This window comes from Octopus bimaculoides, chromosome 2 (assembly GCF_046866305.1).
Source record: "Octopus bimaculoides isolate indiv1 chromosome 2, ASM4686630v1, whole genome shotgun sequence".
NCBI classification, from domain to species: domain Eukaryota; kingdom Metazoa; phylum Mollusca; class Cephalopoda; order Octopoda; family Octopodidae; genus Octopus; species Octopus bimaculoides.
In genome coordinates this window covers 34,942,607-34,965,106 of record NC_142929.1, presented here as the reverse complement: position 1 = coordinate 34,965,106, position 22,500 = coordinate 34,942,607, and positions in this window count along the sequence as shown.

The window sequence follows — 22,500 nt, the reverse complement described above, 5'->3', positions numbered from 1 at the left end:
CGTGAGTGCAACACTCTAACCACTTGGTCACGCACTTTCACAATACACGAATAAAAATCAAAGATGTGATAAGCTTGTTGTTCACTAGGTTGTTTTGATTCTATGAAGGAATATTTTAATTCTATGAAGAACTATTTCCATAATTCTTCAATATTTCGGCTGTTTAAGGCAGTGGGCTGAGAGAAGAACCGTTAGCACGATGGGCAAAATGCATAGCAGTATTTCTTTACATTCTCACTTCAAATCCTGCCGAGGTCAACTTTGCCCTTCATTCTTTCGGGGTCAATACAATAAACATCAGTCAAACAGTCAAGTACTGGAGTCGATGGTATCAGCTAACTAACTCTCTCCCTTAAAATTACTGGCCTTGTACAAAAGTTTGAAACCATACATAAATTCATTCATATATATATATATATATATATATATATATATATATATGAGACGTTTTGGTATCCAGAAGACTCAAAAGGCAGGTGAGGCTGTGTTAGTGCTACGGAAGGACCGCTGTTAGACTCCCAGTTCAATGATAGGATGATTGAAGGTCTGATGCGGGTCGTGTGTGAGCGTGTATATGTTAAATAAAATTAGATAACAAGGCCAAGGCAGTGTGATATTTCTAGGACATTTATAAAGAGAAAGGTAGTCTTACAGCTGTTTCAGGGATATAAAAGATATCCCATCATCAGAGACGATATGAGAGTGTTTCAGTACAAGTAGAGTTCATTATATAAGAAGTTATTTTGGAAAGGGAGAGTAACAGGAAGTATAAAGGGAAATATGAGAATAAAAATATATGTTGGATATTAGAGTTGGATATTAGGAATGTGCTGTGTAGAAGGGGCAAAGAGGCTTCTTGTCCACTGTATGTAAAATCCCTTATCTACTTTTATTTATGGCCGCCTACACTTTTTTCTGCAAAACAGAGGTAGCTTATCCTGTTCAGGCTATATTATTGGCAACATCCTCCGTTTGAGAATTTAAAATCACTGGCTGTTTTTTGTATATGTGGAATACTATTATTGGATTGTATATATATATATATATATATATATATATATATATATATATATATATATATATATACACACACATATATATATATATATAATAAAAATAATAATAATAATAATAATAATAATAATAATAATAATAATAATAATAATAATAATAATAATAAAATATATATATATATATATATATATATATATATATATATATATATATACATACATATATATAACCCAATTTTGGATCGCCTTGAAAACGTGCTAACATGTATTTTGGGAAATATCAATTTCAGTATTTTCTATATCTAAATTTGTTGCTACAATAGAAACAATTGTCGGCTTTATAAGGTGGATTCTACAGGATGTGATTTTCTCTATACGTATTTTTGTTATACATACATACATGCATGCATGCATGCATACATACATGAATACATACACATACACACATACGAACATACATACATACATACATACATACATACATACATGCATACACATGTGCGTGTGTGAATGCATTTGAAAGTATATATAACAAGAACACTCAGACAGCGCAAACATCCACCAAGGCAACACCAAAGTCCTCTCAACTATTAGCCGGGGATGATTTTTAAAATGAAAATATCTGAAATAAACTCAACTGCTCTCACAAACGAAAATACTAAAAATGAACCCGACCGCTCTCAAAAATTGAGTAAAAAAAAAAACGGAAAAATAATCCAGCATCCTTGTCTGGTACCTGATCGATTCCAATGGTAGCCATGGAATGTGAAGGTGAGTGTGCAGGCCATGGTTGTAATGCTGTGTGTGTCGCCTGCAGTGGGAACAGGGACAGTTTTTCCTATGAAGGCCTTTTTTAGTCTATCCACTGATATAGTGTCTTTACGACCATTAAGGTTTATAGTGAAAAATTTATCCGTGCTTGAAAGAAAACTGAAACGATCTGCATACGGTGCTGTTAACGGAGGTTTAACAACATTATTGCTTCCTTCAAGGCAGAGCTAGAAATGTAGGTAAGAGGTTTTAAGCAGGAGCGATATATTCAAATTTGGTAAAACTAAGAATTGTCGAGGATAAATTAAATTTATTATTGTTTCTGAATATGTATGTTAGTGTTATTTTATTTTCTGAACGGTTTCGCTGCCGTTTGTTTATGTATTTTGATTTCTTTCTCCGTCAGTTTTTATTGAGATAGAGACGCGAGTAAAATTAATAATGGAGAAACGAAAATAAAACTTTGGAAACAGCAACGCCACCATAGCTTACGTGGAAACTATGAGCGTACTTTCAAGGGAGATAACCAGAGAAAGACTTGAACGGATGTAAGATTGTAAATTAAAGTAAATATAACGAATAATCTAGAAGCCTTGTCCGGTACCGGATCGATCCCAAAATCGAATCAGTTCGTTCCATCCCAAAATCGAATCAGTTCGTTCCAGTCACGAGGCCAAATATCCCTGAAAGTTTCATCCGAATCCATCCAACAGTTCTTGAGATATCTTGTCCACGAATAAACAAACAAGCAAACAAACACGACTGAAAACAATACTTCCGCCTTCGCTAAGGCAAAGGTAAATGTAGGCATTCACACATATATGTTTAACATACACAGAGATCCATATGCATACACACGCGCACCCACACACATGTAGGGAACGTATTATGCTAACGAGCGTGCGTGTGTGTGTGTGTGTGTGATGATTTTAAGGGAATTCATTGAAAGACTACATTTTAAGGGTACTTAAACTCCATTTCTAAACATAGAATGCTATTTCAAAAATTATTATCGAAATTACAATGTTCTTATAAGTGGTATATTGATTATAAAGTTAGTTTCTTGATGTTAAATTTGGTATTGTACTGATAAAGCTAGAATTGTGTTTTCCATCCAGTCTCGGAATGTACAAAAAAGAAAAAAGAAAAAAAAATTCTTAGTCAATAGTACATATCGCGATATCAGCCAAGTGGTATTCAGTTGTTGAGTTGAGTTTTAATAATAAAATTTCTTCGAAGAACAAGGCTGAAAAATATTGATAACGGTTTCTGCTTGAACTCTTTTGTAATGTTATCGCATTGATTTTAACCTGCAATAAAACACATTGGCAACTTAGATTATCAATGAACAAAAGGTGTTATGCCGTTCTTGAAAGTTAATACTGTACTTGTCAGAATCGGCAGTAAGCTAAAGAAACTTTCCTCTGCTAGAATTTAGAGAAAGATAAAATGTGTATAGGAGACGTTTAATGTGTGTTAGCATATAATTACGCGAGAATGTCTATGTGTGTGCGCGCGCTTCTGTATACGTACGGTCGCTTCTTTGAGGTAACTATTAGTACACGTATACTTATATTAACATCAAGTATTCTTGATATATACACACACACATATATATAGACATCTATACACACACACATTATATATGTATATATATATATATATATATATATATATATATATATATATATATATATATATATATATATATATATATATATATATATATATATATACATATATATATATTAAAACTTGATGCTAATATAAGTATACCTGTACTAGTAGTTACCTCAAAGAAGCGAACAGGAGAGCGCGCAAACACATAGACACGCTCGTGTAATTAGATATACTAGAAGAAAAACCGCCCTCTAGGCGGTTTTCTGCTGGCTTATGTGTTGCGCATATTGATAATATATATATATATATATATATACATATAGATATGATACATAAATTATAGAATAAATTGACAATATGCTCATGAATTGAACAAAGCCTCCGTTATAGTTTATCCTGTAATCAGTAAAATAATCCATGATACATTTAAAAAAGACCATGATGAAAATTGGGAAAGAGATGAGACTGTCAAGGGAAAATGCTCATTAATCTTCACTTGAGTGAATTTGAAAATAAATGCTCTGGTTGGAATTAATGAATTACATTTACCAATATGAAGAGTTTGAGTTTTGCTATATTGTTGTTTCATTATATTCACTTATAGACGTCTTAAGTGTTTCTAGTGTCCCTTTCCTAGCAATTAAAAAGAAACTTAAATATATTTCAGTTAAAAGAGAGAAATGAATGTCACACATCACTGTAGAATTTTTTTACAGACACAACTGTCAGCAAATGGACCCTTTTCATTTACCTCGGTTAATATTTTTATATTTTCTTTCCTTGGCGTTCTTGATAATGTGCGAAAAATGTGTTGAGAGATGATATTATTGACTAAATAATTTCAAGGTGGTACCCCAGCATGACTGCAGTCTAACACAATTTGAAAACTTAATTCTATTAGATTGGCATTATTGTTTTTGCACTACGTAACACTTTTAAAAATAATTTAATCGCTTGTTTTGTTGCTGTTGTTTTTTTTCGCTTTATTACATTTTTCACGAACGCGAAGAAAAGCTATTTGTTTACACACGGAATTCAAACGGAAGTTGACATTTAAAACAGAAGCGAATCGAGTAATATTAAGCATTATAATTTATGCTTGATATACAAATATACTTTCTAGTTTCAAAATTCTTTGATATTCATTCATAATGTCTTCAAAGTAATATGACATTTTTTAATAATGTAGGACCAAAAAAAATAAACTGTACACAGTCCCACACTTCTTCAATCATTATAATATAGATATATATGTACACAAAATAAATATGTGTACAATACGTATGTATATAAAAAAAATACATTTGTATACACATATACGCACAGGTAAACATAAACATACATACATATACATATATATATGAATATGTATATACATGTCTATAATATATTTTATAAGCTTAAAGCTTATAAGCGATTACCGCGAATAGGGCATATAAGCCCTCGACAGAAAAAAAGCAGGTTTTCCTGTAGGCGTGGGACATGAATTTCATACGTCTTTGCTTTCACAACCAAGTGTGCTACCGTTACACCAACGTAAAAACTTGCTTCTTTCTGTCAGATTTAAGAACTATAATTAGTTCGTAATTTGTTTTTGTAAATAAACTTTCATGTGCTTTTTTACTGCGATGGTTTTTGTTAAGCAGCGTCGATTTTTACAATTCTGTACATAATAATTTTTCCATATTGAAACCGTTTTCCATGAACGAGCTTAAAAGATATGTGTGTGTGTGTGTGTGTGTGTGTGTGTGTGTGTGTGTGTGTGTGTGTGTGCGTGTGTGTGTGTGTGTGTGTGTGTGTACATATATATATATACATACATATATATATACACACACACAACACACAGACACATGTATAACAAATGATAGAGAAAGAAAATGAAATATGCGAGAAACTTTATTGCTCACAACGATCGTTTCGACGCATCTTGCATTGATCCCTCGCGAGTGGGATACTGTACAACTAGTGGTGGTGCATCCCTCGGCGCAGGCGCATCTCCCCAGGTAATGTATACGGGGTATCACGTTAAATAAACTGCTTCGCTCGGTTTTAATACAGCATGTTGTTAATGATAGTATGTTTAAACTGTCAGGCAGGAATAGTCTTCATCATTCTTGTCTAACGGCTTAATTTTAGCAGAAGGCCACCAATTTTGAGGGTAGAAGGTAAATCGATTTCATCGAGTCCAGTATTTGACTGGTACTATATTTCATCGACCACGAAACGTTGACATCGGCAACATTTGAACTCAGAATGTAAAGAGCCGAAACAAATATAGTAAGGCTATATTTTTCGGCGCTCTAACGATTCTGCTGATTCAAGCGAAAAAGAAAGGAACCAGCAATTAAGATAAAATAGCAACAGCAAAATCAATAATAATAATAATAATCCTTTCTACTAACGGCACAAGGCCTGAAATTTAGTGGGAGGAGACTACTCGATTACATCGACCCCAGTGTTTCATTGGTACTTTATTTATCGACCCCGAAAGGATGAAAGGCAAAGTGGACCTCGTGCAAACGAGCGAAATGCCGCTTAGCGTTTTGTCCGGCACGCTAACGACTCTAACTAGCTCGCCACCTTATCAATAATAATAATAATCTTTTCTACTAAAGGTACAAGGCCTGAAATTTTGGTGGAGGGGACTAGTCGATTACATCGGCTTCAGTATTCAGCTGTTACTTATTTTATCGGACGCGAGAGGATGGAGAGTAAAGTTGACCCCGGCACAATTTGAACGCAGAATGTAAAGACAGAGGAAATGTTGCTTAGCATCTCGTCCGATGCTGTACCGATTCTGCATCTTTCAAACGGGAAAGATGGGAAACAGAAATTATAATAATATAGCAAGTACAAGCACGATTGGCACAAGGACTGAAATTTGTGGTACCACCTTGAAATGCTGGGGTACCACCTTGAAATTATTTAGTCAATAATATCATCTCTCAACACATTTTTCTCTCAAGGACTGAAATTTTGAGGGTGGGAGCAAGTCGATTACATCAATCCCAGTCCTCAACTGGTATTTATTTAGTAAATCCCGAAAGGATGAAAGACAAAATCGACCTCAGTGAAATTTGAAATCAGAACGTGGACACGGACGAAATTCTGCAAATCATCTTGTCGGGGTGCTAACGATTCTGCCATCTAGCTGCCTTCACATTAATAATAATAATCTTTTCTTTATTGGCCACAAAGGGCCGGATAACAAAATAAACAGGGACGATACGACATGAAGGACAAATGGGGGTTAAGCGCAATATTAGTGTACAAAATAAATAACAAAACAATCAACATAATTTAAACAATAAAATTCTCCAAAAGGGGAGGGGTGTTCAATTGGTACTACTTTTATCGACCTCGAAAGGACGAAAGGTAAAGTCGACCTCGGCGGAATTTGAAACTCAGAACGTGAAGAGTCGGAAGAAATGCCGCTTAGCATTTTGTCCGATGCACTAATGATTCAACCATCGCAAACGGTGGGTGGGTGGGGGGAGATGGGCACCAGAAATTAAAACAAAATAGCGACAACAAACACAATAATAATAATAATGGTTTCAAATTTTGTCACAAAGGCAGGAATTTTGGGAGAGGGGATGAGTCGATTACATCTACCCCAATGTTCAACTGGTACTTATTCTTTATTTCTTTACTGCTCACAAGGGGCTACACACAGAGGGGACAAACAAGGACAGACAAACGGATTAAGTCGATTATATCAACCCCAGTGTATAACTGGTACTTATTTAATCGACCTCGAAAGGAGGAAAGGCAAAGTCGACCTCGGCGGAATTTGAACTCAGAACGTAAAGACAGACGAAATACCGCTAAGCATTTCGCCCGGCGTGTTAACGTGTCTGCCAGCTCACCGCCTTATCTGATATTTATTCTATCGACCCCGAAAGGATGAAAAGCAAAGTCGACCTCGGCGAAATTTGAACTCAGAATGCAGCAACGGGTGAAATACGGCTAAGTATTTTGTCCAGCGCACTAACGATTCTGCCAGCTCGCCGCCTTTGTACAATAATAATAATAATAATAATAATAATAATAATAATAACAACAACAACAAGGCCTAAATTGGTGGGAAGGGGACTAGTCGATTACATCGACCCAGTGTTTCACTGGTACTTAATTCATCGACTCCGAAAAGATGAAAGGTAAAGTCGACCCCGGCAGAATTTGAACTCAGAGCGTAGCGACGGGCAAAATATCACTAAGCATTTCGTCCAGCGTGCTAACGACTCTGCCAGCTCGTCGCCTTTGCACTATAATAATAATGTTCGAGGAGAGGGTAAGTCGATTACATCGATTCCAGTGTTCAAATGGTACTTATTTTATCGACCCCGAAAAGATGAAAGGCAAAGTTAACCTCAGCGGAATTTGAACTCGTTCTGAGTAAAGGCGGAGGAAATGTCGCTAAGCACTTTTTGCCCGGCGTACTAACGGTTCTACCAGCTCGCCGTAGCAGATCCAACAATTGAAAAAAGGAAGAGAAACAATAAAATAAGACAAGCAAATGAATCCAAATTAAAACAAGCAAAAGTGTTAAGGGGGTTAGGTGAAGTTAGGCGTATAAAGGGTATGGAAATGAAACATTGCAAGGTGAAGGTGGAAATGGGTGGGCATGGCTGCCTTTGTCAGTCTGAATGGATTTTCGGTAATGATGAGGTGGCGAGGTAAAGGGATGCTATGTCACCACTACTCACTGTATTGCTTTCCACTGACTGCTCTGGCAGTTTCAGGCTATTAGTGTGGTTGGTCAAAAACGAATCACTGAATGCCGCTTTAGAAATTTTCTTCTGTGTCTTGCTTCTCAACCTTATAACTAACTAACTACCAACGAATCACATGACAATATTCACACTTACGTACAACGGCATACAACGGGCTTAAACATATACAATGAGATACAGAGATACGCGTGCGAGCACGCACGCACACATACACATACACATGTTCGTGCTCACACACGCACACGTAGACCGCACACAGGCGCACTGGAACAAGGACATGCGCATACTCTCACTTCAGCAGGTAGAAGAGTCGCACAGTTATTATATTGCAGGGTCAGACAAAGTTCAAGATTTTGCTGTTTGTAACAAAACGACAACATAGCGCAATACATGTGTGTGTGTGTGTGTGTGTGTGTGTGTGTGTGTGTATGCGTGTGTGTGTGTGTGTGTGTACATACATACATACATATATAAATATATATATAAATAAATATATATATATATATTTATTTATACATGTACTTATGCATCTGCATTTGTATATATATACATATATGTAGAAAGAAAGAAAGAAAGAAAGAAAGAAAGAAAGATGGAAACATACATATTTATGTGTATGTGTATGCCTGTGTGAGTGTGTACGTATGCATATGATGACCTTCCAAAAGTCTGTCATCTACTTCTTAACTATCTATCTGTCTATCTATCTATCTATCTATCTATCTATCTATCTATCTGTCTGTCTGTCTATCTGCCTGTTTGTCAGTTTATCAATCCATCTATTTGTTTATGCCAATCACATGTGCTCATAGTTGAAACGTCTGGTTCCTTGGACATCTGAGTCATAAGATTTGAACCTAAAATGTGCGATTGGCTACGTCAGTTGCGAGTGACAGGGACAAGAAGAGCCAGGACGTTGTCACCTAAATGCAATTCCCAACAGCTCGTTCCATAGAACTTCGGTTGTGCAACTTCGAAAAGTCACAAAAATTTGAAAACCTACACATAAAACTGTGTCGCTCGAGTTAATAATAGGACTACTAAAAGATTTAATAGCCAAATCTCCTTCAAATTATATCCTACCGTCTTAAAAAGATGGTTACATTGAAAAAATGTAAGTCCTATGAAATAAGGTGGCATGATCGCAGCTGAAACCCTCTTTGGTTATAGGTCTGCATGATCAGAGTTGACCTGGGGTTGTACAATAATACCAAGTGTATTATTTCGTTAGTTACATTGAAAAAAAAAGTCATAATGTTGTTTTTATCTCGGGAAGGTCTCTATGCTGATAATTATCACATGCATTGGCTCTATCTCATTTCTTTTGTTGTTGTTGTTGTTTTTTTTCATATACACACAACAGATTATACTGTTGGAAATGAAAAAAAACCCTAGCATCGGGCTACAACAAGTAACCTTAGATGTCAATAACCCTCCTAAGTATCCTAGCTGTCCCTAATAACACTGTTTTCTGCAGCTGTACTAAACTAGGTGTTATGCCTTTTTCCTCTATTCATCTGTTCAAATCTTTAGGGTTAGTTCCTAATGCACCTATAACTACTGGGATACATTTTACCCGCAATTTCCATAGTCTCTGTAATTCAATGGCTAGGTCCAGGTACTTTGCTATTTTTTCTATACCTCTCATATTGATTTTTCATCTTTTGGATCTGTAATGTCAAGAGCTATAGAAGAAACCACTCCCTTAACATGGCCAAGTAAGATTGCTGGTTAACAGTGCCCTAGAAGAAATAGGGTCTTATCAGGTACTTACTTGATATAGCGGCCCAAATCATTACATGTAGCGGGGTTGTGCTAAAACATAAAATAATGATAATAAAGACAATAATAAACAATATGTAGGGGGGAACAAGACTTTCGGGCCACCCTGTAGCTGTGTCGTAACGTTGTTATGTGTCTTGAGTTCAATTTTTGTAGTGGGCAGACAGCACGTGGAGCCAGGTCTTGGGTGGATTTTAAAATTGATGCCAACATCATTTGTGCAATATTGATGGAATATTTTCCACATCACAGAAATGATGTAGCGCTCACGGCAGCATTGGAAAGAATAGAGGTTGAGTTTTTTTAGTCGACCCCTATAGTCAATGCCTATCATGCCGTCTATCTTTCTTGTTATTGACCTCTGGAATTATTCCGCTTTCATAATGCTTTGCTTCGTGTGGGGACACCACAGTGAGCAACAGTATTCAAGGTGGAGTCGGGCAAAAGTAAAGTAGAGAAGGAAGATGGTGTGAGCATCTCTAGACCAGAAAGTTCTCAGAATCCAGGATCACATCTTGCGGGCCAAGTCAAACTTGCTGTTTATGTGGGGACTCCAGCTTAGATTGCTATCAGCAGTTACTCCAAGGTCTCTGGTGCTGTTGGATGATACGAGAGAGTCGCTCGTGGGAAGGGCATATGGTAGTTTCAGAGTATCCTCTTTTCCAAAGTGGATCAAATTAAACTTCGCACTATTTCTAGCAAGTGTTGACTACATAGTGGGCTCCCTCCTTGATTTGCTTATCTTGCCCTGATCGAGCAACCGTTTCAGATGTAACTATATCCGTCTTTTTTCAGACACACTGTATCTCGGACTACGCCATCTCAGGTATCTTTTTTCTTCCCGAGAATGTATTGGTTGATGTTTTAGATTTATATGGCTGCTACTTCTATTTCGTCAAGTAACCAAATATGCACTTTTTCGTTGATTCATTATAAACGAGTTTTGATGACGGGAATGAAATGTAAAAAGAAAAAGTATAGAAGCTAATATTTCTTACCTTTTCTCTGTTTCAGACAGTCGACTGTGACCATGCTGGGGCACCGCCTTGATATAAATAACAACAGCAGCAACAATAACAACAACAGTAGCAACAACTACAATTATAATAATAATAATTTCATTTATTTTTCTCAAGGATGAAGGATGAGGAGGACAATACAAAGGCAGACATAAAGTGTGGGGGTTTACATATAATAAAATGATTAAAAAAAGTAAGAAAATAAGTATACATGCTATACACTGAAAAAGAAGAGACATAGGCATAGCATAAAGAGGTTTAAAAAAAGGGGGTGGGGAGGATGATAGAGATGTGGATCTCCTTACACAAGAAGGCTTCTAGGGATAATCGAGGAACCCCCACAATCCGAGATTTCCCTGAGACCCCAGGAGCAAGTGCCCTCTCCAATTCCTTCTCTCCGGCTCTTGCCATTTTCGTAACTTTAAGCCACCTTTCAATAAACTCACTCGAAGACAGCCTTTTTTCACCCAGGGCTGCAGTTCCATCAAGGAGACGAGCTGCGGAGAGATGAGCCTCACAAACAGAGCCACACACGCTCACCGTCCAGAAATCGTTGCAGATGGCGTAACCTAAGAGCGTGTCTACGCATTAGGAGCCACGGCATACCTAATCCGCCACTCAGAGGATGTTGGCAACAGAATGACTGCCTGACAAATAATAATATTAATGATTTCAAATTTTGCCACAAGGGGTACGGGGTAAGTCGATTTCATCGACCCCAGTACTCAACTGGTACTTATTTTATCGAACCCGAAAAGATGAAAGACAAAATCGACCTCGGTGGAATTTGAACTCAAGTTAAGACGACGATAGCCGGCATGCAAACAATTCTGCCAGTTCGTCGCCTTTCACAATGATAGTAATAATCCTTTCTACTAAAGGCACAAGGCCTGAATTTTTGGTTGGGTGTGGGCGCTAATCGATTACATCGACCCCAGTTTTCAAATGCTACTTATTCGCCCCACAAAGGATGAAAGGTAAAGTCGACCTTGGTAGAATTTGAACTCAGAACGTAAAGACGGACGAAATGTCTCTAAGAATTTTGTCGAATACGCTAACGATTCTGCCAGTTCTCTGTGAGAAAGACGTAGTATGCCCAGGATTCAAAATAGAATATTAACAAAACAGTATGAAAAACGTGTGTATGAAATCTTCGTTAGCTACAGAAGCAAACTGATATTATAAAACAAAACACGATGCCCGCTATCACTTGATAACCGATGTTGGTGTGTTTATGCCTCGCAACTTAACGTTTCGATAAAAGTGATCGACAAAATAAGTACTAGACCTCTAAAGACAAAATAAGTACTAAGGCTGATATGTTTGGTTAAACAGTTCAAAGGTCATGCCCCAGTAAGGCCGCAGTCCACTGTTTTAAACAGGTAAAAGAAAAGACTAGTATTCGAATTTTAATGAATATAATAAGAATCATAGAATTATTTCTTACACATCTTGTTTTAGATAATGGTGTCTAATATAGACACAGAATCAGCAATTTTGTGGACGAGAGAGAAATTAGTCGATATTACTGATCTCCGTACATGGCTGGTACTTTATTTTATCGACTCCGTAACGATGAAAGGTAAAGTTGACTACGGTGGGATTCGAACTCAGATTGTAAAAATTCGGAAGAAATGCCTGAAAACCTCCCCCGCTTTTTTAACGCTCTGACAATTTCATCAGAACGCCGCCATTTTTTCCTTCCTATTAATAATGATTTGTGGCATATAATTTTTACTAATTATTCATCCATGCACGAGTGCAAATAAACAAAGTCAACTGCTTGACCTTTCAATGATCAAAGGCGTTCATCAACAAGTGATCATCACTATTGATTTACTGGAGGCGTGAATAGTCTAAGATATCGACTCCAAAAGATGAGTGGTCCTTATTTTATCGATACCGGAAGTATGAAGGTCAAGGTCGGACACTCCGGCGATACTTGAACTCAGAATGTCAGCTTGTTCATTTATATATCACAATTTGTGAACAATAATGTCGTTAGTTATCAATGGATAAATTAGTCACTGGTTCACTGTATTCTTGACAGGAGTGGTAAATCATGCTTTATTCGATGCAAAGGATTTCGTTCGTAAATCATCGTATTTTTTTATAGTTTGTTATGTTTTATTTCGCTTTTATTTTCGATTTTCTCACCAATATTTATAAGTCGGCTAAAGATACACACGTAAACGCACACATGCACATAAATAAACACACATCATATATATTTATATATACACAAGCGTAGCTGTGTGGTAAGAAGTTTGTTTCCTAATCACGTTTTCTGGGTTCTATCCTACTTGTGTGGCACTTTGGACCAACCAAAGCCTCAGGCCGACGAAAGTCTTGTGAATGGATTTGGTGCACGGAAACTAAAAGAAGTTCGTCAGGGTTAAACAACAGTAACAATTGTCCCATCCAGAACAGCCACATTATGTTGGCGAATGGTTTTTACTTTAAAGAATTGTTACTGAATAATCTCTCTTTGAGAGATTTAGAAATAATAATGTTTATATTTATATATATATATATATATATATATATATGTGTGTGTGTGTGTGTGTGTGTGTGTGTGTGTGTGTGTGTGTGTCTGTGATTGATCCCCACCACCGCTTGACAACCGGTGTTACGGTTATATCTGAGTACCGAGTAACTTAGAAGTTAAGCAAAAAGCGGTTTCTCTGATATGTGGAGCAAATAAAAGATAGAAGATAAATGATATATACGCAATACACAAATGTGTGTGTGTGTGTGTGTGTGTGTTTGTGGCAAACCCATCATAACGCAAGAACTAGCTAACACCTAACCCAATAATATAATTCCTGTAACTACTAAAGTCCCGACGAACTGCCACGAATAATAAACTAAAGCTGATTGAGATCTAATTAGATATATGACCCTTACAATGCCTTAACCATGAAATTAAATAAAAGACATTAGGTACAATTAAACGTAGGCCTAGACTCGTACTAGACAACAGAAAGCCCCTACACAACTAGGACTGCAATCGAGGAGATACACACACACACACACACATTTGCATACACCTATATCTTATGTTTTACTTGTTTCAGTGCCGAGGCATCATTTTGGAGGGTTTAATCGAACAAATCAACCCTAGTACTTAAAATGCTTAGAGTTCAATATCCGCCGAGGTTTACTTCCCTTTACATCCTTTCGGACTCGATAAAATAAGTACCTGATGAGCATCGGAACGAGGTAATCGACTTACTCCCTCCCCGAAACTGATAGCCTTGTGCCAAAAATTTGAAATCAGTATATTGGTTTAGCCGAACCTACAGTTGAAGGCATTTCCCAAAGTTCTACGCTGGAATCGAACCAGAATCCACGTAATGACTGACCAAATACTACAAGAAATAACCATAACGGTACATATATGCGTACGTACATACATACATATGTATTTATTAGAATAGTCACATTATTCGAAAAAATTCTTTAAGAATTAGAAATTAGCTGAAAAAATTTGTTTAATAAACCCTTTTATCTCAGACCATATATTCCATCAGGTGTCTGTTAATCTGCCTTTTTAAAACTTGTTTTAGATCATTTTTAATTTATAGGAATGTTCTCATACACACATAAATCTGTGCGCAGGGCATATTTTTCGCTACACATAAGAGAACATAATTTAACAAATAGCTGATATGGTATATTGAATAAGCTTAGTATATTCCTGGTATTTAGTTTATAAATAACAGGGGTTGAATGAAAGATAAAAGTAAATTCTAGCGCATTTCAGAGCTCAGAATAAGGCGGCAATGTCTCCCATATACCTTCGTCAAAAGTATTGCTTATGTACTCACAGACAACCTTGTAAACTTACTTTCGGTTAGAAGTTGACATTGCATAAGAATTTATCTCAAGAATACTTGCGGTGAAGATAAACTAAAAGGCTCTGAATAGAAGTTTTAAAACCGGAGTAGGTGTACTCTTATGATTCATGAGGCACGTGAAGTTTTTAACACTGCAATTTTGAATTAATCACAACCAAATCGTGTGCCTTTCGCATTTCTCTTTACTTGTCTCTATGAAGAAATGTTTTCAGCAAAGTTTATAACCAAAACAAATTTCGTGAAGGGACTCTTAATTGAGCTGAAATTGTGCCTAGAATCGAGTTACTTGTTAGAAAGAGCCAAACTAATCTATCTCATTAAAAATGTAACATTAAATTAAATGAATTGATTTCATACATATGCACATGACCACAAATTTTGGATGAGGGAATAGTAAAATATACCAACTCCAGTACTTGTCTGCTAATTTATTTCATCAGTTAATGACGGGTGAATTTTTTTTTTTTTTTTGAGAGTTTTTTGAGAGTTTTTTCGGGAAAGGGCTAATCAATAATAGAGACCCCAGAATTCGTCAGAATCAGAGTATTCTGGAAAACATTTATCGGTATTCTGCTGTTTTCCATTAGAATACTCTGACTCTGACAAAGATAGAATTAGTTCTTTAAGGTCGTCTGACTTTTCTCAAACAGTCAATGGACCGACTGAATAAATCGATCAATGAACAAACCAACAATGATTATCGGAAACAACTGTAAGTCGTATTTGCAACAATAAAGGAAATATAACGACCATTATTTATACTTTGTCCGATATAAATGTATATATATATATATATATATATATATATATATATATATATATATATATATATATATATATATATATATATATATATATATATATGCAGAGTTGGGCACAATTAACCGAAAGGCAACTTCGTTAATCGTTAATCCGTTAATTCTTTGAAAATGTAACGGAGGTTAACGTTAATCCGTTAACATTAACTTTTATTGGAAAAAGACATATCTACAGTTTAATACCCCACCGACTTTGTTGTCTCATAACTTCCAGAAAAATGGAGACTTTTTGACGAAACTTTCACCAAATAATCACTTATATCCTGTTGGAAAAAGTTTTAGAGGGGTTCAGGAGAGGAGTTTCGGAAATTTCACAGGACCCGACGCTTCACCCCTCATAACTTTCTGGAAAATAGGTATTTTTTGATGAAATTTTATACAAATACCTTTCAAACAGTGTAGATTACGATTATAAAGAAATCTGGAGACAAAATTTTGGGAAGGGAGCGGGGAGGGCAGGAGTTTCTGGAAAACGGAGTTTCGGATCAGACAGCCCGCGTAAGTTGGAATTTTTTCCGTTTTGACGGGGATTTTTTCCAATGCTTTTCGCCAAAGTCTTCAGAATTTTAGGAGGCATCTTTCGACGAAAAAAAAAAGAAAAAAAAATTGAAAATTTATTATTTTTCACTCCCGCCACCCCTTCACCTTTCCAGTCCAAAACGATTGTGGCCATTTTATTTTTCACTACGCACTTAAAACTCGTGAGAGAAACATTTTCGGTTTAAAAAAGAATAGTTAATAATTTCAGAGGAAAATGTGTGATTTAAGGGACATCTGGCAGTAGTTTCTAGCACATCCCAAAACTTCCCTCCTCGTTTCTTTCTCATTCACACATCTATTGATATTTTTCACTCCCCATAAACACATTCTATGGAATGATGATGTCAAAGTAACACGCGTGTAGTCCTAACCGAGCGAGGCCGTGTTATGTGTGTGTAAGAAAAAACAAACACCTAAAAATGACGCGTACAATATTAATATGTTAAGACAATCTGAAAACAATAGAAACTTTTAAACGTTTACCGGTCTTTATGAAATTTGGGGGTTAACGGACTCGAGTTAACGGAAGCTAAACGTAACGGAAGCTAAACGTAACGGAAGTCAATTAGTCCGATAAGGATTTTCAAAGTTAACTTAAATGTTAAATCGTTAACGAAAATGTTAACTTCGTTAATTAACGATTAACGGATTAACGGACATACGCACAGCTGTATATATATATATATATATATATATATATATATATATATATATATATATATATATATATATATATATATATATATATCCAAAATGGAGACGAACACCAGAACACCATTCCTTCATGTGATGAGCTTGAAAAATTATCAAGATGTTAAGATGAAACCAATGGTAGCCTTAATACACAAATAAAGAAATTTTATCCACCAGTGCGGTGTTGAGCACTCACTCTCATTGTTCGACATTTACGTATATAGATAGATAGATAGAGAGATAGATAGATAGAGAGAGAGAGAGAGAGAGAGAGAGAGAGAGAGAGAGACAGACAGACAGACAGACAGACAGACAGGGAGCGAGACAAATACCAGTGCGTCAAAGGTCGTACCACGAAATTTTATGATATATTAAAAACTATCTCTGTCTACGAAGGATGTATCATAATTACCAAATATCAACTATGACCAGCTTCGCATGAGAAAGGGAGACAATCTCATAGTCTTTAACTTACTTTTATTTAAATTATGCAAAAACAGTTGTTTTCTACTCTATTCTATATAAGCCTAAGTCCTTTGGCCACAGGAGATAAGGTCGGGCAATTGTTGGGCATAAAACAATTATGTCCATCCCATCATTATGTGTCTCCAAGAAGATTCAAGGAATGTGTCCAACAGATTGAGTGACGAAGCTGTGGCGAATTCGTTGGCTATGAACAATAGCGTGTTATCTACAGAAGATTTGAGTATCATTTCTGGAATATTGATCTAGCGATCGAATAAGAAAACCCCTTCCTACAAATTATGCTGCAGCTTCTCTGGTGTATATACGTTTTCGTAGTGCGTGCGTGCGTGTGTGTGTGTGCGCGCGCGCGTGTTTGTGTGTGTGTGTGTTGGTATATGTGTGTAAGACAATCGTTTGCCAGTCTATGAACACTATTCCTCTCCTACACAATCATCTAAACTACATATAATGGAGTGGAGGCGGGAGAATAAGGAGTGGAGTAATTATCAATCTCACTACTACAATGGACGACTTACGTAATAGCTATCTGCCTATAACATATACTATGCTATTTGTAATGAAATGGTCATTATAATAGGTTGCTTACTTAGCTGGTAGAGTAATTACGGTGAGCAGGATAAATACACACAGGAATACGCATAGGTATAAGTTTATAAATTATATTATATCTTGCAAGAAAGAAAAGAAGCATGTAGGAAATATGAAGCATATACATGCACATGAGAGTATTATGCATTACATATATCATATGAAAATGTGTGTGTGTATGTGTGTGTGCGTGTGTGGTGCATGTACGTATGTATCTATATATGTATGGACGTGTATAGTCCAAATATAGACACCCACCCATAGATATCTATATATGTGTGTGTTTGTGTGTGTGCACAGAGAGTATGTATTAATATATATATATTATATATATATGTATATATATATATATATATATATATATATATATATATATATATATATATATATATATATATATATATGTATATGTATGTATGTATGTATGTATGTATATATATATATATATATATATATATATACACACATACATATATATATATATATATATACATGCGTATATACATACATATATATATATATATATATATATATACTTATATACATATACATATATATATATATATATATATACTTATATACATATACATATATATATATATATATATATATATATACATACATATATATATATATACATATATATATATATATATATATATATATATATACATATATACATATATACATATATGTATATATATGTATGTATATGTATATATATATGTATATGTATATATATATATGCACATACATACATACATACATATATTTTTATTCATTTGTTCTTTTATATTTTTTATTTGTTTCAGTCATTTGACTGTGGCCATGCTGGAGCATCGCCTTTACTCGAACAAATTGACCCCAGGACTTATTCTTTGTAAGCCTAGTACTTATTCTATCGGCGACTTTTGCCGAACCGCTATGTTACGGGGGCGTAAGCACACCAACATTAGTTGTCAAGCGATGGTGGGAGTATAGACACACAAACGCACTCTCACACACACACACACACACACACACACATATATATACGATGGACTTCTTTCAGTTTCCGTCTACCAAATCCACTCACGAGGCTTTGGTTGGCCCAAGGCTATAGTAGAAGACACTTACCCAAGTGCCACGCAGTGGGACTGAACCTGGAACCATGTGGCTGGTAAGCAAGCTACTTACCACACAGCCACTCCCATATATACACTACTTACCACAAAGCCACTCCTGTATATGCACTACTATCCAAAAGTTTAAGAGCACCTAAAACAATGTGTTTCATAGTGCAACTTTTAGTTCAATGTCATCGATTTAGTTAGTTTTTTGGCATAAAAATATGGAATAACATATTGAATAAAGTTTGAGTTTTTATCCGATATGGAATAACACTATTTATACATATTTTATATGCAAATAATCATATTTCTTGACGGCAAGCCTATTTGTGAATGTTGTCAAAATCATTTTAGCGTTCACTTTTTGGCAACATTGTAATACATTTTGATTATTTATACTTCCCTGTGTTGTCGGTTGTGATAACATCACTTAATGACTGCGTTAAATGTGTTATCGTTTCTTTTAGGTTCAATTATTAAAAATAAGTAAAATTAGTGAAATTACTAAAAATCAACCTAAATATGAGCAAAACCAGTAATGTATTATCTGAAAAGAGACAAAGCATTGTCACATTACGTAGTGAAGGCTATAGTTTTCGAGATATAGCCAAAAGAGTTAAAATTTCGTATACTACCGTCTGCTCTGCCATTGTAAGGTATAATGTAACAGGAAAAAATAACGACAGAGCTCGGTCAGGTCGTCCAAAAGTGACTTCTAAATCACAGGATAAGTTTATCAGAGTTGCCAGTCTTCGAAGCAGACGCCAGACAGCAAATGAAATCGCTGCACATGTTAGTGAAGCCGGCGAAACTAACGTGTCTCCTACAACCGCGCGGAAAAGACTCATTGCTACCGATCTAAATGGCCGTTGCGCTGTCAGAAAATAACTGCTTCGATCAGTTATTTCCATTTTGTAGATTTTTTTTTGGAAATAAGTTTAAGTAATCTTAAACTTTTGGATAGTGGTACACTGTGTGTACGGGTAACTATATCTGGAGCACGTAAACACACTCAGACGTGCACATACACCAACACAAACATACACACAACACGAACAAACCCACGTGCAAGCACGCACACACACACACACACACACACACACACACACGCACACAAACACACACACATACACACACACACACACACACACGCACACACTTCACGAGTTAAGAAGGTCGGAAAAATACGAATTAAGTCGGAATAATGTATGGTGTAAATTGGTGCTATGAAGGGATTAGAATGGTCGATAGAAATTTAACGATAGCAGACAATTATATGCTATAGAGAGATTAAATGGAGCGGCAAGAGTAAGTGTTCCATACCTTCAGGTTCTATAACGTATTTAGCTCTGTAAACGAAATAGAATAAAAAACAAAAATAAAAATGAAATTGAACTAATAATAATAATGATGATGATGATGATGAGGAGGAGGAGGAGGAGGAGGAGGAGGAGGAGGAGGAGGAGGAGGAGGAGGAGGAGGAGGAGGATTTCTTTTATTTGCCACCAGGGCGAAATAATAATAATAATAATAATAATAATAATAATAATAATAATAATAATCCTTGCTTACAGTTCACAATGTACCAATTATTATACGCACATCCTTTACTAGTATTATTACGTTCTGAGTTCAAATCCGCCGAGGTCGACTTTGCCCTTTCATCCTTTCGGGGTCGATAAATTAACTACCAGTGAAATTCTGGGCTAGATGTAATCGACTAGTCCCCTCAGGCACGCCACCGCTCCTCGGCTCACAAAACCTGGAATTCTCCCATTCTGTTGCCAGTTGCAGTAATCGTTTGGGCAATTTACCCCTCGTGCAGCTAGCCATTGCTTCCCGTATTTCAAAGGCTGTAATCAGCCTTTTGCAGCGCTCCGCCTCCATCATCGAAAGCCGCGGCAGCCTGTCGAGGTAGAATGTGAAATCCATGCTGCGATCTGGCTCACCGCCACTCCCGAACACATCGATAAATGAAGTACCAGTTGAAAGGTCACACACATTTGTCTCGGCCCAGTTATTATTTGCCCTTCGCGGTCCGACAAGGATCAGATCGTGGGTTTATTTCCACACCGTGCCTCTTCTACACGGGCCTATTGAACGGCTTTCGTCCCTTCGCGTCTAAGTGCTCGTGCCTTAGCTCTGACAACGCAACCTTCATGTTTCACGTTGAAGAATTGGCCGAGTGCCAATCTCTCTGCGAGCACATCGGTCATGACGCCTTTTCTAAAAGCTTTGTCTAACTTCTTGACTAGCTCTGTCTCTACTGTTTCTTTCTACTGCTAGTCCTTTGCTAAACCTTATCGATTCTATTCTAATCGCCCTTTTCAGAGCGGATCATCATTTATTGTTGATTATTGCCCCCGTCAACTATTTCTTAACTAGTTCACTAATCCGGTCACTGAAATCTTTACGCGCTGGCAACGACATGTTCAGCTTCTAGTAACCGGGTCTCTGTCTATGAAGCCTGTATAAGTCGACTAAGACAGGCTTCATGAATTTGTGGTCTGTGTAGTCGACTACTTTAAACTGTGGAAAATGAAAAAAAATATAATTTTAAAGTGAGAATATTTGGAAACTTCAATTGATCATTCAGGTCATGTGTTAAAGTTGAATGCGATAACGGATGTTCTAGTTTGTTACTCTGCGGGGAAGTAACAAATATCCTAGCGGCACGATCAGGTTACTTATTGGTGTTATGTATGTGGCTGTATTTGTTGTTGGACGTTGGCTGTTATCAGCAACAGAGTTAGTTGGTGGTCGGGAAAAAAAGTAAGAAATCCACAATAAGGACTAGAAATTTTATCTGGCACACATACTAGTACATATGTACCAGAAAAATTTATAGCTATCTTTGTTGAATATTTAGTGGCAGTAGTTTGAAGATATTTTACTGGGCGTTTCTTTGAAGGTAACAAAACGATAAGTCATTTTCATGTTGATGGATACTGCAAGCTGTTACAATATGCATTTTCGCGCGTTTCGGAGGTTACAATTACGTGCTCCAGGTTAGTAAGGTGGGCTTTGTTGTGGATATCCCAGATGACATTCAGGATGTTGATTCATTAGTCATGGAGTCGTCAGATGAAACGGAATTTAGATGGAATTTTTTCATATCTCTTCGCCTGAAGGATTGTATATGCTGCGTAAATCTTCCTTGTTGAGCCTATATAGTTTTTCAGGATACCATGGAATCGTGTGAGGTTGGTTCTAAAGATAAGTATTTGAGAGGCAGGATATCTCGAACTGATTGTGGGATTTCAACAGCTATGAATAGAGAAATGGAGTATGACTTGTGTAGATGCTCGCCTTTTTCTTGTTGTAGTATGCGACGTTATCGAAGGGTGAGCAGCAAACTTTAATGTTACGTACACTAAAGTTTGCAATACTTATAGATATTTGGGAAATACTATCTAATTAGTCCTTTCTGTTATGGTCACAAAGCCTGAAATTTGAAGAGAA